Below are 19,045 nucleotides of genomic sequence, written 5' to 3'. Positions count from 1 at the left end.
ATAAGCATATTAATATAGGTACAATATAGGAGATAAATATTAATATTTTAGTATCTAATATAACATTAACACATAATTATGTTCTCATATTCCTGGATGGGAGCATTCGGGACTCTCTCACTTTTTCCAAAATTCTCTCCCTCTTCTCGTCGGCTACAGGTATGCAGGCAAATCATGCAAAATCTACCATTACCTTAGCCCTCACTTCCATCCAGGAGACACAACTTGCACAACAACATTTCCCTTATTGCATCATACCCTTGGACAGGGGGTTCAAATACTTGGGATTCTGGATAAAGCCTCTCAGCCAGAAAATTACAGATTGGGTTTGGCTTGTCACCAAACTGGAAAAAAGGCTTTCAAACTGGAGTCATAGATACTTATCCAGGGCAGGCAGATTAGTGCTCATCAAATCAGTTCTTGAGGCCACCCCTGTTTTTTGGATGGCACTAGCATGGATCCCCAGGAACATTCTGGCCCGATTACAACAACTTTGTAGCAGATATCTTTGGAATGGCCACCAAGACAAAAAGATATTTGCTTGGGTCAGCTGGAATAAGATAGCCTTGCCTAAAAAATGGGGAGGTTGGGGACTAAAATACCTTCCCCTCTTTGCACAAGCCCTGGCTGCAAAAATGGGCTGGACTCTACTGACTGGACAGAATCTATGGACTTCAATTTCATATCACAAGTATATTTGGCCACATCAAATCATGGATTGGGTCCGTTTGCCAAGCTGGCCTAAAACAGGTATTTCAATTGTATGGAAGGCTCTCCTACACTCCCTGCCTAGCATCAGGGACAACCTCATTTGGAGAATAAATGATGGATCAAAGGCTCGCATTGGTTTGGATCCCTGGACTGGAGGAGGTGGTAGATTTCAGCTATCAAGAGATCTCATTCAACATCTACATTCTCATGAGATCAAGGTTATAGCACACATAGTGGACCCACAGAACACCAACATTTTCTCTCAAGGTTGGAAATCTGCCCAGCAGTTTGATATACCCCCTCAGTGGCAGCAGGAATGGCAAGAATACATTAATGCATTATGTGAATCACATATCAGGATTAAAGAAGGACCTGATGAACTCGTCTGGTGTCTAGCTGAAAATGGTATATATACTCCAAAGACCGGATACCTCAACCTGATCTCTCACAAACAGCTGGAGCAGACTATATTTTGGTGGAAGAGTATCTGGAAATTAATATCACCACCAAGAACCAGACTATTCTTTTGGTGTATTCTCAGAGATAAAGTTCCCACGGGAGAGTCTCTCACTCATTGATCCTTCCATGGCCCTCACTAGTGTGTCTTATGCAAGAATTCTTCTAAATCGACTCTGCATTTATTCCTTAAATGCACTTCCCTGATCAATCTATGGCAAAATATATCCACATCCATTCATTTTTTCGGGCATTGGGAGGGTGAAAACATTGGTCGAGCATGGGAAAACTGGTGCAATCATCATCATGGCACAAAATTACAATGTCTCCCCTTAATCATCAGCTGGCATATATGGTTGGCTCGGAACCGAGTTATATTTGATAACAGACCTGTTTGTTGGCCACACATCACAGCCCGTATTATATCTGCCTATAACGAGTTGCCTGAGCCTCATCATCCTCGGCCCCGGAGGCCACATGATCCTGCACCTATAGACAAAAATTCTCCTTGGGCATTCTTTGATGGTGCTGCACAACACCATGGATGTGGCGGTGGCTTCATTCTATACATAAATGATCAGCATTACTACAAAGTAAAGATGGGATTGGGTGAAGGAACAAACAATTTTGCAGAACTCATTACTCTCCGACATCTTCTGCATTTTTCATTGGGTCATAATTGCATGAATCTAAACATATATGGTGACTCAAAGATCATAGTAAATTGGTTCAATAATATTACTATTTGTCACTCTCACACACTCAGTAATATTTTGGATGAAGTGATTTTGTTCAAGGCACAATTTAACACTATTTCATGCAATCACATTTACAGGGAACATAACAGTTGTGCTGACGGGCTTTCCAAGGAGGCCACGGCACTTCCCCGAGGAGAGTGGATGATACAGGAATAGCGAGGTCCAAATGAATATCGTTACTATCACCGGCCTTATATTGATCAAATCTACCACAGGGCAGAGAGCCCTTAGATTTTAGTTTTTTTTTATAAATTTTTTATGTACATGCTTGGCTCAAACTCTGTATATATTTTTTATAGGCTATATATTTAGTGTATTTAAGTAGATACTCTCAGCAAAGACATTGCCCTGCGTGGCATATGTGGAACTACCATAGATGACAGCCATATAAATAGACTCTTTTTTAAAATTTCTCTATAGCAGAAAATGACTGAACACCCTGCGTGGTGATGAAAGCTCAAGAAGCACAAAGTTTTTGACAATGCCCTTAGTGGCAAGAATGATACAGCATATGCCAAAAGCATCTACAACATGTAATTTTTCAAATTAATGAAAGATTACGATTTTTCCAATGGAAAAAAAAATAAAAATAAAATAAAATAAAAAATTACTATTTTTCCAGTGGAAAAAAAAAAAAAAAAAAAAAAACAAAAACAAAAACAAAAGCAAAAACAAAAACAAAAAAAAAACAAAACAAAACAAAACAAAAACAAAAACAAAAAAACAAACAAACAAACAAAAAACATTAACACATAATTAACAATTAGTGTTATCTTGACATAGGATAAATAAGATTAAGTTAGAATACACTTAGTTTAGGCTAGATTAACCTTAGGCTAGTTTTAGGATATGGGTAGCTAGAGACCTAATAGAACCAGTCAAAACCACCATTCCAAATGGAAAAGGGTTTGATTTGGGGCCCTGATCGAGTTGTCTCCTCGTTGTTGATGAGGTCATTTTTGCCCATCAATAGGAGGTTAGGCTAACGTGTCACCTAGAAAACACGTGGAAATGGTTTGTGGTGACACATGGCTTGGGGTCACTATGTGATACATACGTGGTGATACACGTGGATGGGGACCATCACCATGGGGCTCATTATTACGAAGGAAATTTGTGGTGCATTTCATGGCAAGTCGTAGAGTTAACATGACCCACAAGATAGACATAATACATTGGACGAATATTATCTCAGTTATCTAGTGGAAATATTCAAGATGTGTCTCAGAGTTCGGGACATAGTACATTGAGAGATACAGACATGGTCCGACAAGAACACTAGACAGGGAATATATTTGTCAACTAATGTGAACAAGCTCGTCACAGCATAGTGTTTTAGAGTACCTTCTTAGAGGGTAGTGTGATAGCATAATGGCACTGTGGCACCATGACATGGCAAGTGCCACGTTGGACCTTGTGTGCTAGTGCCATATGGGTGCCACGTGGTTGATCATTGTTGACGTGGCAAGGTTAAGGGCTCCAAACTTTAAATGGGCATAACTTTTGATTTAAGTATTGGAACGAGGAAAAATTCATATCACCAAAAAGCTCTTGACAAGTCAAACACAATGATATTGTCCAAAGTTAATTCTGTTAACTTTAGGGGAAGTAGAAATTTTATAACCCCATTTCCATGATGAGATAATGGAGGTTGGGTTAATTAAAAGTAACACCTCCCATTCAGTTGAGATTAATTCAAGGGGTTTGGAGGGAGAATTATAAGTTGGTTGTTGTGTAATTTTATTTTTATTTATTCCATATAGTGTTGTTGTGACATCTCAAATTTGTACTACTTGTTAGCATTTGATAATATCATGTTGAATAATGATTTTGTGATGTTTTTTTTTTTCCATAAATATTGATGAGTATTCTAGCTTCTTCCTCAAGAATGTTGATATTAATCTTCATGTCTTCCATGAAATCTTTCTTGTAATAAGGATGTCGATATGGTTTCACATTTGATGATCTTCCTTAATTATGCATACCCATTTCATTTGTATTGATTTTAGAGACAATGTCTCCTCTGTCATCTTTTCCTGGTCTTTGATTACTCTAGCCTTGGAGATAATACCATGATATTTGGCATTCATCTCCCCTAGATGAGTTTAACTTCTTCAAGTATCTTTTGGCGGCCTTCTTGGATATTGTCTTATTTCTCCTTTTGAAACTACAATGTGACCTCGTATCTCAAATTATGAAGTCCTTCAATTCTAGAATGATTTTTTTTTTTACTTCAACTGTGTCTAGGGCTTCTTCAATCTTATTGCAAATTTCCCCTTCGAGTATTTTGGTAGTGTCTTCATCTAATATCCTTATTTCTTCTTAAATTTGACAATGCTTCTTTTCGTCTTTCAATATTTTCACCTCATCAAGTAGTGTTATGTTTTGGTTTCATAGTTTGCATATTTCTTCATCTTTATTTTTCAATTCTTCTCTTGAATCATCCCTTTTCCAATTTCATTTGTTACTCTTTCATGTTTTAATTGTTAAATGTCCTTTGTGAGTGCTTCATTAAGGTTTTATATCTTAGATAGTTCATCACCATTTTTATTGATCTCTTCTTTAACTTCTTTTAATTCATCTTGAATTGCATATAATGCCTCCATTTTTATATCCTTGATCCATATATTTGAGAAGAGTTTTGCAATTGCTTCCCATTGAAATTGTCTAGTGTAATAATATATACTCATCCAACACTCTCGAGCTTCACCATTGAAATAATGGCTTGCTCAAAAAGGAATCTTGTAATTTTCCCTTATTACCCTCAACCATTCCTGATTTAATCTTTATCTTCATCTCCATTAAAGTTAGGAATTGTCATTGCTTCTTAATTGAGGTCTACCCAAAACTCTCAACTTACAACTTCAGTATATTACAATAATGATCTCAAATAGTTATCCTCATTTTCCAAATATATTCTTCTATTTTTCTCTTTCCATCGTCATTTGAATCACCTAAATTAGACACCCCAATCAAAAGTTACGATAGATTCAAGTTAACATACCATTAAAACTATGTTCTTAAGTATGTATTTATAGCCGACCTTTGATATGATTTATCTCTGCAAATTTGACCCCTTATAAATTTAACATTTTTTCATATAGTACTTTGTTATGTATTCTCTGCAATTCCACAAGTTTGAGCAAAATTGTGCTAGTGAAAGTTAAGATAACTTTTCCAAAACTTGTTGATTTTTGTCCTATTCCCAAGAGTGAACTTGTATAGCATGCCACATGTCCAATTTTCAAATATAATTATGAAATGTTTACTTGAGGTACCTCTACATGTCTCCTCAAATTAGTAAAAATTTCAATGTTTGTGACTTCTTTAGGAAAAAGTTACAACAACAATTCCAAGATTGCTTGTTTGAAACTGATTTTGGGTTATCGCAAACCCTAACTTCCATAGGATATATCTCCAAAAATGTAGTGAAACAAAATCTAAAATTTCTACTAGCTATATCCCAAGATCTTTTCTCGGTCTCTTAAAAATTTCATGGTATAAAGTGTCCTCGAAAAAATAAATATAGCATTTTTTCCAAAATCACTCATTGAGACTAGTTTCAAGACCATTCACAAACCCTAACTTCCATTAGGTATATCTCTGAAAGTATAGTGAACCATAATTTGAAATTTTGAATAGATGTAGTTCATGAGCTCTCCTAAATTGTTTCAAACTTTCAAAAAAAATTATAATGAAAATTCCATGATGACTCATTTATAACAACAAAACCTTAGGTTTGTATGCACTAATGCCAATTTTTAAGCTCCAAATATATTGAAAACTAGAAGTACACACCATATATACCAATGTATGCATTGAGCACAACTCCAAGATAGATAATTGAGATAAGTTACAAAATAACTCCTTAAATAATAAGGGACCCTCCTCCAAATACCCAAATACATTCATATATCCATATCACATGTCCTCAACAATGACTATATGATTTCTATATATACATATTCATACATTACACATACGACCCTTGACTTATTAGGTTGATGAGATTACATATATATTTACACATTACATGAGCATTTAACCCCCATTTATGGCCCCCATTGGGATCATATCAACATACCAGGAGAAGGCATTCGAGTGATAGGTGGGTTGGTGTAGTGCACCCCTGTCACTAACATGGAAGAGGATGGTCTTTCAATGTTTGAGAATAGTGGGTGTGTGTGCCCATAATGGCTCCCGTAAGGATTTTTACCATAGGGAGGAGGGTTTTCTCCATGGGGGTTAAGTTTCAACATGGATCCACCAAGTCCATCGACAACATTAGATGTTCCCATTTTGGGTTGAATGAAGGGTTGACAGCACGAAACATCATGGATGATCGTGTAAAGGTATCCCTACTAAGCTTAAATCAACTCAAAATCATGTTTATCTTTTAAAATGGTTTTGTCCTTGGTTTGAGGCATGGTGGTGGCCATGTCTTTCGTGATGATGGAAAAAAGGAATTTGAGAAAAAATTCTAAAAGAAGTTGATTAGTTACTCCAATTTTGCTAATGTTGCGACATCTCCTCCATTCGTGGATATGATCCACAATATGAGTGGATGAATTTAGCCTAAACTTGGTGAGAATTTCTAGTCCTATGTCATAACGTAATGGTAATTGGAAGAAGGTGAAGAAGGCTTTAGCTAGGGATTTGAAGTTATTATGACCCCAAGCTTTTGCATTGGTGTGTCATTTAAATAGGGGGATGAGTAAATTTTGTTGAAATATTCTTAGATGTATAGAGTCATCAATGATGCTTGGAGGAATGCCACAAATGAAATGTCATAATGTGGTTGGGTGAGTCTTCATCTAACTTCCCTTCAAATTTTGGGATTTCATAAGGGAGCTTGATTAGCATGGGAGGCCATGCACGGTCATGAGTGATGGGGTCACTTATATAAATTTTCATTAGATCTAAGAGATTCAATGAAGCTACAAATGATAAATCAGGGGTTGTAGTCACAATTACATAAATTTGGTGACTACTAGCTATGTGAAAATGACAATTAGTGTGAGGTGTAGTGGTACCAAGAAAGTTGCTCGTAAAACTTTTGAGTCTAGCAAAGTGGAATCAAGAGGTGCTTTTTGAGAGATAGGTTAAATCGATGAAGTAGTATGCTTAGGAACACCTCTCAATACTAGTAGGAGGAATCATAAGTGCCAAGAATGTTGGGGGTGCTAGAGGGTCCCTATTGTTCTCTAGTTGTGATAAAGTGATTTTTTTTAGTAGGGTATAAAAATTGTTTCAAAGTAAGTTGGCTTGATTCAAATAAATAGAACCAAAACTAAAAATGAGTAAAGTAGAATTATATGAATGTTTCTTTAGTTTCTATGCAGTTTAGTGTTTTGATCCATTAAACAAACTTCTTTTGTTGGTGAAAATAAACAATAAATAAACGCTCTATGTCCTATGAGACCTAGCATTCTTCCACTAAAAAAGTATTTGGGCATTTCAAGAGCATGAAACAAGCTCTCTGTAGATTACTATCAACTTTTTGGTTGCCCCAAATCACTCAAGGGCGTACTTGTCAACAATGAAACTAAATAACTTGATGTGTGTGATGGTGGTTGTGTGCAAGTGTATTAGTACCAATCTTATATGTTAAATGAAAAATGTGGATTTAGTGGGATCCTTGCTTTTTGCTAATTAAACTAAATAAAATTGCAAAGGTTTGTTGTAATATATGCCACATGTATACGCCACGAGATATGCCATCGAACCATCGGGGAGCAAGTAAGGAGTAGGTAACCGTGCCACAGGTCAACACATTGAAGCAAGTCCAGTCATCATCGAAGCAGGTCTAGTCACATGGCAATGGTTATGCCATGGGTGCCACGAGAGTGCACAGTTATGCCACAGGTTCCACCAACGGTGAATAGGTTGAGACTGCCAAAACAACTACTCGCATGCCACAGGTTGAGAGATCTTAACCGTCAGTGTTTGAACGACTGTCAGTCATGGCAACGACGCGGAGTAGGTGGCACAGTCATGTGGCACGAAGTTAACATAATACCACCGCCAGAAGTAGTTCACATGGCAACGGTCCAATGGTAAACTTTGGATTATACAACCATATGTCATATTTACGCCGTAAGGCGTTTCCCTCTGAGATCAATTCTCCCAACTGCCTCTCTGTCATCACTTTACGCCGTTAGATCTTTGTTAGACGACTAGACTATACTCAGCCATTGATTTGAATGGGTTGGTGACCGGTTGGGACTCGCTGCGCCCGTTGCTTTCCCTTCATGTAACTGCATCACAAAGAGACACTCCGTGATCATAACAGCACAATTTCGAACTTTAGATTAGCGCAAGCCCTTTCTAGTGGTCGGCCGCAGCGGCACAACCAGACCAGATCGCAGAGAAGAAAGATCATCCATATCCTGTGTAAATACTCCCCTCACTCCTCTTTTTTTAATCAGGTTGTTTCTTCTCGAGCGCTCTGAGTCTGCGAAGCTACGAGCATCCTAAAAATAAAGTGACAGTCGTTCCAGCCATGGAGGAGGAGCTCTGCGGCACAACATTTAAGGTATCTGCAAACTAAATCTCCTTGATTCCTTCCTCTGCCTTTCTTTGTTTGTGTACAGTCTCTGACGTGCGTACGTGGTTTTCAGGTTGAAAATGAGAGTGTCATTGCTGGTATCTTGTAAAATTATTGCAGATCTGGATCATCTGACCAGCAGATGGACAAACTACTCTTAGAATAAGTTTTGTGCATAGATACCTGAAAGATCTGGTGAAGCAGGTGGCTGCGACTGTTAATACGCCAGAGATGTGGAGTCATTAGATATACTTCAGAGATAGCAGATAGGTGCCTTTTTGCTGATTCTGTTTTCAGTTTTTAAGTTTAGCTACTTGGATTTTCTCCTCAACGCCAGTGGCCTGTGTAAGCTTCCGACTTGCTTAATTCAATTTCAGAAGGTTTTGATAATGCGCCCCAGATTTATGACCATAGAAACAGTTGGTGCCATGTCTTTAAGTATAAAATTTATGATAAAAATGAGTTAATTATTTGGGAAAATAGAAATCCAGGTTGCAAACTCAATATATTTGTCTTTTTTTTAACCTGCATGGGCCAGAGAGCACAGATATATATAAAATAATTAATGTATGGCAGTACGTATTTTGTCTTTTGAATAATTTTGTCAACCAAGGTAGATCCAAATACATTTCTAGATACTCGATAAAATTGGGTTGCTATTGATTATGATATTAAACCTTTTGTTATGTAACACTATGTTTTGTTATGTAACACTATGTTCAAAGTGTGAGGAGATCTAATGGTACAATTTAATTTCAAATTTATTTTGAAAAATGATAATTAGTTTTTTATTTTATAATATTTATTTTTAAAAATTTTATATATTAAAAAATTTGATACTCTAGTTCCTGTGTATCATTCTCATGTTTTCTTGTAGTTAGAAATTACCCCGTTTAACATTAACTCAGATGTCGGGATAAAGACATGTCAACTATGGTTCGAGCTCAAGTAATACGTGTTAATTGCTTGCTTGTAGAATACAGATTAATAATAACAACAATTTTTTTAAGTCATTCTACATTGCGTAATGTTTTCTCGTTATCACTCTTTCAGGTTTCTCCTAGTCATTAAATGTTCATAGATAGATATTGAGCAGAAGAATTAGCTGAATCGACGCAAGCTGTCCCACTGATGCAGGAAAATAAGACTACCACTTACTTGAAACAGAACAGTGATTTAAATCGGATCCCAATCTTTCAGCCCGACCTTCTGTTTTAATGGATTGCTCTAAATTCTTGAGATCTGGTCTTGAGTCTTGGAAATAATTTTCAACTTGCTTTTCTAATAGGGTACATGATATAGGAGTTTGGCTTGTAAATATATCTCTTTGCCGAAAACTTTTAAGATTCCAGTCTGATAGTTTGTATTCCTTTGCAAACGTGCTAAAGCAATTTCCCAAGATTTTCCCAGATTCCTACTTCGTTGAAATAAATTTAAGTTCTTTTCCCATAACGTTTCTCTAATTATTTGTTTTGGGAGAGGGAAGGGGGAAGATTAGTTATTTATAATCATATGGGCTACTGGCACCTGTTACCCCGAAAATTCTGCTCATATGATCTATCATAGGCTGCACTTCCAATTTCCCAATAACAGAATGGTGCCCTGAGTATTTATTTGAACATATTTTGTTCCCATATAAAATATTAAGCATTCCTTGAAATTGTGGGTTTCTTGACTTTTGACCAATAACTATTTGTTTTGCTAGGATACTGATGATTCAGTGCCTTTCTTTTGGGGCACTGCAGCTGATGATTACCTTGTACTATCTGATGAGCCAAATGTCCTGAAAGAAGGATGTGGAAAATCTTTTGCTCCATTTCCCCGAGGTAATATAGGACTGCTAAATTAGAGCTTATCTGTTTTTTAGCTATCTGGCACATGAAAGTGTAGCTGAATGTTGGCTATAGAGCCTCTAATGTAATATCGGTTGTTGCATTTTCCTTCGCAGGTTGTTACTTCTCTACATCAGGTGGATTGCAGAGCTTTGAACATCCAATACAACACATACCAAAAAGACTAGTATTGTTGTCAAAGTATTAGGAGACAATGTCTATGGATCCAATTTGAAGCTTGAAGTAAGGGCATGACCATGCAGGATCACACAACATTCACATTTCATAGCTGAAACAATTTCTGCCTCATGTTATAATTCAGTTATTGAGTGGGAAGCCAAGAACTTGTTAAATGTCTTTTTATAGGCAAACGCCATAAATGAATTGCTGTTAATTTTTGAGTTAACATGTTCTTTGCTTAGGTCAGTTACTTCATTAATCCATTAGCTCATTATTAATTCCATTAATTCATTAGCAATCACATTAACCATTATCATATGACAGTAACTAATGAAAGAACATCAAAGTTCAAAGGCTTAAAGCCAGGGCAAAACCCCACAAGGTGGAAAACCCACAGATCTTTTCTTCTTGATAATATCAAATGTTCAGAGAGAGATAAATCCATAAGTACAATGATACATTAGTCAAAGTGAATAGATTGACTTGCCATAGATGATCCCAATCCACTGTCCAAACGTCAAAGTCACATCATCTGCACATTAAAACTGGAGAAAAGGTAGCAATTTGTGGCTCAGTGGGATCAGGGAAATCTGCTCTGATATATACAATTCTTGGAGAAATCCCAAAAATTTCAGGAGATGTAAGTTGAACATTAACTACTCTTCTTGAGAAAAAGTAACCATTTCATAGTTCAACAAGATTGTAAATGCAACCTTTTTGCTTTCTATGTACATAAATTCTTCCATAAACTTTTTGATTGGACTACGTGTAGGTTGAAGTACATGGCAATGTTGCCTACGTGGCACAAACAGCTTGGATTTAGAGTGGTATTGTCAGAGATAACATACTCTATGAGAAACCAATGGACAAAATTCAATACAAGAAGGCAATAAAAGCTTGTGCGTTAGACAAGGATATAGGGAGTTTTGCTCATGGAGATATGACAGAGATTGGGGAGAGAGGATTGAATATGAGTGGAGGACAAAAACAGAGGATTCAGTTGGCTAGAGCAGTATATAACGATGTTGACATTTATCTATTGGATGATCCCTTCAGTGTAGTCGATGCTCATACAGCATCAACTCTATCGAATAAGGAGGAGACATTACATAAGAGAGACTCCAAGACTTGCTAATATCGCTTGTCATAGTATGAAAAATCTGGTTTACCTCTGTATCATATCTGTAAAGATCTTAGAATGAGATCCAGACATATTAATGTGAAAATTTCTGTGCATATTGAATATAAAAGATTTGAGTTTTGGGTTATCAAAGCTATAGATTGAGAACTATATAGATTTCTTGATAGGATGGTTGGTTCGATTTGTATATCAGGATTGCTAGCTTCTTTGTGGTGGTAGTGTGAGATCAATTGGGAATTGCTACTCGTTTCATGCTTCAAGATGGAAATGAATTTCCCAATGATGGTGGTGATGAAGGAACCCAGCAAAAGCACAGAGAATAGCATAGTTGATTGAATAAAAAAATCAATTGTGTAAATACAAATAACACACCCTACAAAGTGATGTTTTCTTGAATATTGATCAATATGAATGATTTTCCTTTCACAGTTCTTGTGTTTTGATTCTTTATGAATAGGAATTGATTCATTCAACTAAAATTGGTATTGTTGATTTTGATGGCACTTCTGTTCTCCAGCTTGATGATTGGGTGTTGTGCCGAATTTACAAGAAAAATGGTCATTCTCAGAGAGTACAAGCGGTAGAACAAGATGAAACTCTGTCTTTTGCCTATATGAACCATACCATCACAAAAAATTGTGTATATATCATTTCACCATAGAAATTGAAAACAATTTTTAGAGTGATAACTGCATCCTCAAGGTATTCTCTTGCTCCTTTTATTTCTTCCCTCTTGCATTGGAATTTTGTGGAACTCAGTTGAACCCAAAAATCATCCTAAAGTTATATAGGTCAAAAAATTTCCTAAAGTCACATTGCGGCTTCAAATTTAAACATAAATACATATAAACAGAAGGTAAAGTCTCAATATTCGATTATATGAGCAAATTACATAGCTTATTCAGCTAGCACGAGACCAGACTTGACTACATTAGTCAAATATCTTTCCAACTCCACTAACTACACCACAGTTCACATCGATTGACTGATGACTTGATCTCCACAGTTATTTACTTACTGTCCAACAAGGAGACCAACATGTTAATCATCTGGATTCTACAGCTGGGATTGTGACTTGATAAATAATGAGAAACATACATATTGCAGCAATAAAAAATGTACACACAAAGATACTTCACTAATTCTTTATTCATTGATACCTCTATTTATACACAAACACAGTAGTGGAGTCCTGCGGAAAGATTCCAGCTTCAACAGCAACTAACCTCCCTATTTTAACTCATTAACCTACAGCTAATCATCCTTAACATCACTTATACATGAGCTGTTTGTACTCTAAAACAGAATCCCTAAATAGCCTATTACATTTATGTATTGGAGAGTTATTCTCTAACATGATCAGCAACCAGAGAATAACAGAATTTATATATTTCTCTAGTACAAATGAAGTTGAAATGAACTCTTTGAATTGTTCAAAACATCATTTTTGGAAATAATGTTTCTTGACTTGTTCTGAAATTGTACCCATGTTTTCTGGATAGGCTGCATTCTTTTCACTTTGGACAATGCTTCAGACCATAAACTTGCAGTCCTATCTCCAAGACTATATGATAGAATGATTTTGAGACTTGCTTCAAGGTTTAACGGGTAAATATATAAACATTTCCATTATAATTTTATCAGGATAATTCATTTAAACAGGTTGGCTAATAGTATCAAAGATGAGGTCAGCTAATTGTTAACACTATTCAATATTGGAGTACAATTAAGAAAGCATGGTAAGCTCAAGTAGAATTGCAAGATTATTGTGAAACCCACCATAACTCCTTCCTTTCAGAATAGAATTTGAATTAGTATTTGTGGGATTGCTTGAAAAATGGTTGGAAAGACATTGGACTTCACTCTTCTTTTTCTGCCAAAGTCAGGAACTTATGGAAGGTAAATTTCATCTACATGTCCAGAGTTGCACATAAACATTTTAGGATGGTTATAAGTGGCGTGTCCGTTATACTTAATTCTCAGTTGCAGATGACATTTTTTGTTATTTCACTGATAGTCTTCTCTGTGTGGATATTACAGCACAGAACTCTGGAAGCTAATCATAAAGGCAGCCTTACAGCATCAGTGAAGCCTCATGCATGCAAAATGTATGTTTTGACATTTAGCCCCTACAGTCATACCTCTCCATTGGATTCGATTTATGATACTTTTGGGATACCATTATGTGATAAGAAGCATTAATAAAATAAGAAGCATTGAGAAAATTGATTCCCCTCAAGGAAGATCCAGGGAATTCTTAAGGGTGACGTTTAAGAGAAAATCATGAATAATACACAATCTACACAATTGAGCATGGCAGATATTCAAGGGAAACTGCTCTGTTAGGGCCTAGTGCTTATGGAGATAGATCTAGATTATAGAAAAAATATTTATTTCTTCTTTGGAATGTGTTTTTATCTAAATTCGTGGGGAGTGAGTGAAAGCAGGTTTGGCAATGTTATTAGGAGGCCCACTAATTTTGAATGAGACATCGTTCTTTACCTTTTATTCTTGTATGTTTCTTTCCAGATGAACACAGGTGAAAACCAATTATAGTCTCTTTTGAATTAAGATAATTTACCAGGGAAAATCAATCAAGCATTTTGAATAATAAATCAGTGGGTTTCTTCTCAGAGAAAAAGTGAAGGATAGACCAGTGGCTCGAACTTTAATGAGAAGGATGGATCATGTAGGGAATAGTGGAAAGTGCAACCTTTGTTTGTTTCCACCTTGTTGGTGTTGCCAAAATACCATAATAAGTGGTTTTGTTGGCACCTAAAGACATGCATGGAGAAGCTTCTTGTTGTGAAGAGTTATATTACATCTTTGTAATGAATAGCCCTGTTTCAAAAGAACAAATATATTCGGTGTCTAGCTTTTGACTTAATTTATTTTTAGACATATGGTTGTCTTGTTCTTCAACTTCATAGTTGTAATCATAAGTGATATGGCTGAAGCATCCTCTTTGGCCATTTGAAATAGCAGCACTTATCAGGGTGGGTGCCATTACATGGTTTGATAGTTGTAATCATAAGTGATAGGGCTGAAGCATCTTCTTTGGCCATTTAAAATTGCAGCACCTATCAGGGTGAACTCACCAATGAAAGGAAAATCAATCCAACTGTTAATTTTAATGACTTAGCTACCTACGAGCTCTGTTTTTTGTGGAGACTGCTAGTCATATATGTAGATAGATCGATAGATGTTAGTGTGAGAAACTAAACTACATTTTATTGAGTGAAGGAACGAATGCAAAGGATGTGATTACATGGTAGGCAGTGACTGTGCCTAGTATCTACAAACTTTCTAGATATAAACTTGATTTTCATATCAAACTTGTCAGACATATGCACCTTTTTGGAATGAAATCCAGAACTTGTCATCACGGAAGGAATAAGATTAGCTGGACTTCATGGAGAGAGAGGTGTGCTCAGGACTATAGTTGTACTATGTTTGCTAATGAAAATGGAATGAGAATATAGTATATCGGAGTAGGAGCATGACAGAAAGAAAAGCTATAGTGGTAGAAGTTCTAAAAGGAAAAGATATAGCAGTCAAAGTGTGCTCCATGTTCTCTAAACACTGAACTTACACTGCGATATCTTCTCGTCCTTGCAATTTTACCCATGATCGCCAATTCATAGAGAACTTGCCTGGTCTTCTGACTAAACATGTATTGGTCACTTCGTTTTTTATATCCTCCAACGACTTGTTTTATTGTGATCAAGAATGACATTCTTACATTGCTTTCTGTAGCTCTAATTGAAATCAAAATCTACACAGTTGAGCATGACAGATATTCAAGGGAAATTGCTCTCTGGGACTTTCTAGAGAGCAGGAGCATGGTAGAAGGAAAAGATATAGCAATAAAAGTGCCAGAAGGAAAAGATATTGCAGTCAAACTACACTCATTGCTCTCCCGACAATGAGCTTTTATTGATATATATATTCCTCCTTGCAATTTTACTAATGATCACCAATCCAAAGAACGCTTGCCCAATCTTCTGATTAAACACGCACTGGTCACTTGGTTTCTGATCATCCACCCTTGCTTTCAATAATTTCCATTTACATGTCCGCTATTCTTCCCCACTCTATGCCTTACGGCGTTTCCTTTGCAACATTAGGTGCAAATGCTAGTTACATCTCGTGGGGATGTTTCATGTTAATTCGCTGAATCTTATGCCAAAACCTTGAGTTATAAATATTAAAAAGGTCGTCGGTCCTATTAGTGAATACCATATGTATTAGATGGATAAACCATATTAAAAGAAAATGCACCCATACAATATGGTGTGCTATGTGTATAGTGTTAATTGCACCATGTAATGTGTTCAGTTCACCTAAACAAAACCATATGCCATGAATAACCCGGGAGGTCCGAAGGTTTGACCCTAGAACCTGCCCGAGGCTTTATAAAAGCTAATGCCATTGCACCAGTGTGGGAAGGAGTTGTATGGGGAAGTTCAGAAACTGATTTTGTTTATGCCCTCAAATGCTCTTTTGAGCATAACTTGGTCATCTTTGGGACATTTTGAGAATGGAGAGTGGCATTGGAGAGTTGAGACAGAGGCCTTCATTATGATAGTAACTAGCAGTGCCTACATGCACAATTCAATTGGTGAAATTCTATGTAAAGATCCTTTTTGGAGCATTCCTAATATAACAAATGCCCATTGGAAGCGGACTCAGAGACGTAGTCCAGGAGGGAAAAACTATGTCATCAATGTTTGTTTTGTTTGCTTCTTTTCTTGTTGTTGTTCATTATATATATATGTGTGTGTGTGTGTGTGTGTGTTTCTTTTTTTTTCTTCAGTTCTCAAGGTTTATGTTTAAGGCATATTAACAATTCAAATTCCCTCATTCATTCACATAAATGCAACCTTAGTTAATGTTGGTGAAATTGCACAAATAATCAATCATGTATATTTTAGATCATATTTTGGTATCATAGCAAGGTTCATCACGTTTAAGCAGGATATTTTCCAATGTGAATGTTGACTAGATATATGTCGTAACATGGAGAAGGGAAACTTGAAGAATTAAATCCAAAGATTGGAAATAAGAAAGTCTTGCAAAAAATGGCAGGTTCAAAGGAAGGAGAAGCTCCTAAAACAAAGAGCGAGGAACAATTTCAGTAGATGTTCCTTAATATGCAAAGGATGATTGCAGAACTTTATGAAGACAAGAAGACTAGAGATGCAGCTTCGTCTTCTAAAGGCACGAAAGTGAAAAAAGGCAAGGAAAAAGTTGATGGTAATGAACCTCCTTCTCCTCCATCTTCATCTTCTTCTTCTTCATCTTCTGATCATTCAAGTTCAGATTCAGATTCTGAATCAAAGAAGAAACATAAGAAATCTCATTTTTTGAAGCTTGATGTTAAGTTTGAACTTCCCTTATATGATGGTGAAATGAATCCTAAAAAGTTAGATAATTGGATTAAACAAATTGAAGTGTATTGTAGAATTCAGAATATTGTTGATGATTTTGCAAAAATTCAGTTAGCTACACTTAGAATGGGGGGTACAACCTTGATTTGTGGGAGAGTAAAACCCAATCGGATTTAAAGCATAAAGGTAAAATCATCTCCTCATGGTCTAAGTTTATTAAAGCTCTTAGAAAGCAGTTCTATCCTTTAGGATATATGCAACATGTTGTAATAGATTGGCAACATTTGAGGCAAGGTAAAGGACATAGTGTGCAAGAGTTTACACAAGAAATTAGGAAAAAGGAAGTAGCACTTGATGTTCCACTAAACACACGGGAAACTTTGTTAAAGTATATTGGAAGTTTGCATTCTTATTTGCAACATACACTTCTTATGTTCAATCCAACTCACTTTGATGAAGTATATGTGCAAGTCATTCATATTGAATCAGGTGGCAAAACGTTTCAGTGGAAACCATTCAACCAGTCAGAACACAAAGACTCCAAAGAAGGCAAAGGAAAGGGTAAGTTGAAAGGAAAGAAATCGGCGACAACTAAGAAAGAAGGAGAAAGGCCTACTTGTACTCATTGTCAAAGGGTTGGACATGATGACTCCAAGTGTTGGAAGCTTCATTCGAAACTTAAGCCAAAGAAGTTCCTTAAAGAGAAGGGTGTGATTCTCAGTTTAAGGACAAATTGGTTGAAATAGTAGATTCTTACAAAGAATTGTTTAAAGAACCAAAAAGTATCCCTCCAAAATGATAAATACAACCTAAGATTCAATTACTATCCAATGCACCTCTCCCGAACACTGGCATCTATCATATATCAGCCATTAAACTAGATTTAAGAAATGGTTATCATTAGATGTGTATTGCAAAGAATGATGTTTGGAAAACTACATTTAAGACTAGACATGGGATTTATGAATAGTTGCTTATGTCGTTTGATTTATGCAATGCTCCAACAACTTTAATGAGAGTGATGAATGATGTGTTTCGTCCTTTTCTTGATAAGTTTGTCATAGTCTATTTGGATAATATTCTTATTTTAAGTTCAAGTTGGGAAGTTAGAAGTTTCGTGGGTGCAGTTCAGTATTGGAGGAAGTTTGTTTCTCATTTCTCTTTTATTGCATCACCACTTCATGCTTTAACAAGTTTTAAAGTCTCTTTTCAGTGGGGAGGAAAACAACAAAAAGCTTTTGATACTTTGAAGTAGAAAATTGTTACAGCTCAAATCTTAGCTTTACCAGACCTTCAACAGCCATTTAAAATAGAAACTGATGCTAGTAGGTATGCAATGGGTGCAATTTTATTTGTTTTCATTCTGAATCATTTTCTAAAGCAGTTGCAAATTATCCAACTTATGATAAAGAATTATATGCAATAATGGAAGTGTTAAAAAATGGAAACATTATTTAATGGGCAAAGAAACAGTGATTCATACAGATCATCAACCACTTCAATGCCTTCAATCTCAAACTAAGTTGCAGCAGTCTCCACATTATAGATGGATGGGTTTTTTGCAATAGTTCCACTTAGTAATCACGTATAAGAAAGGTATCACAAACAAAGTAGCTAATATGTGGTCAAGACCTTCTTTAAATGCTTCAATAATTTTGAAAAATAGTTCTTTAGCACATGAAACTTACATTTAACAATATGTTGAAGATACTGATTTCAAAGATGTTTATGAATCACTAACTCATGGTGTTCAGGTGGAATAAATGAATTACCATGTTCATGATAGGTTATGGTGCCATCTTGGCAAGTTGTGCATACTACAAGGAGAAAGAGCACATGTGATCAGGGAAGCACATTCTTCTCGTGTTTTAGGGAATTTTGGTGTAGGCAAGACAGTGGCACAACTACAAAGGTTTTTCTATTTTCCTCGGATGAATGAAACAATTCACAGGTTCAAAATGCGCCATGATAAGCATCGGGTGGATCATCACTTTCAGGTTGGTGATCAATTATGGCTTTACATCAACAAA

General features: G+C 36.1%; 1 long non-coding RNA gene across 1 annotated transcript; it reads left to right on the top strand.

The window, feature by feature from the left end:
• The first annotated feature begins 8,218 nt into the window (after nucleotides 1-8,218).
• On the top strand, nucleotides 8,219-11,507 carry LOC149199405 (uncharacterized). Its single transcript, XR_016253767.1, has 4 exons — nucleotides 8,219-8,460; nucleotides 8,546-10,298; nucleotides 10,421-11,124; nucleotides 11,257-11,507. It is a non-coding gene; the product is annotated as an uncharacterized LOC149199405 (long non-coding RNA).
• The last annotated feature ends 7,538 nt before the right edge of the window (nucleotides 11,508-19,045 follow it).

Source organism: Pinus tabuliformis, chromosome 2_1 (assembly GCF_031772625.1).
Source record: "Pinus tabuliformis cultivar Carrire ecotype Pingquan chromosome 2_1, CPIR1, whole genome shotgun sequence".
NCBI classification, from domain to species: Eukaryota; Viridiplantae; Streptophyta; class Pinopsida; order Pinales; family Pinaceae; genus Pinus; species Pinus tabuliformis.
This window is presented reverse-complemented; position numbering and strand designations above follow the sequence as displayed.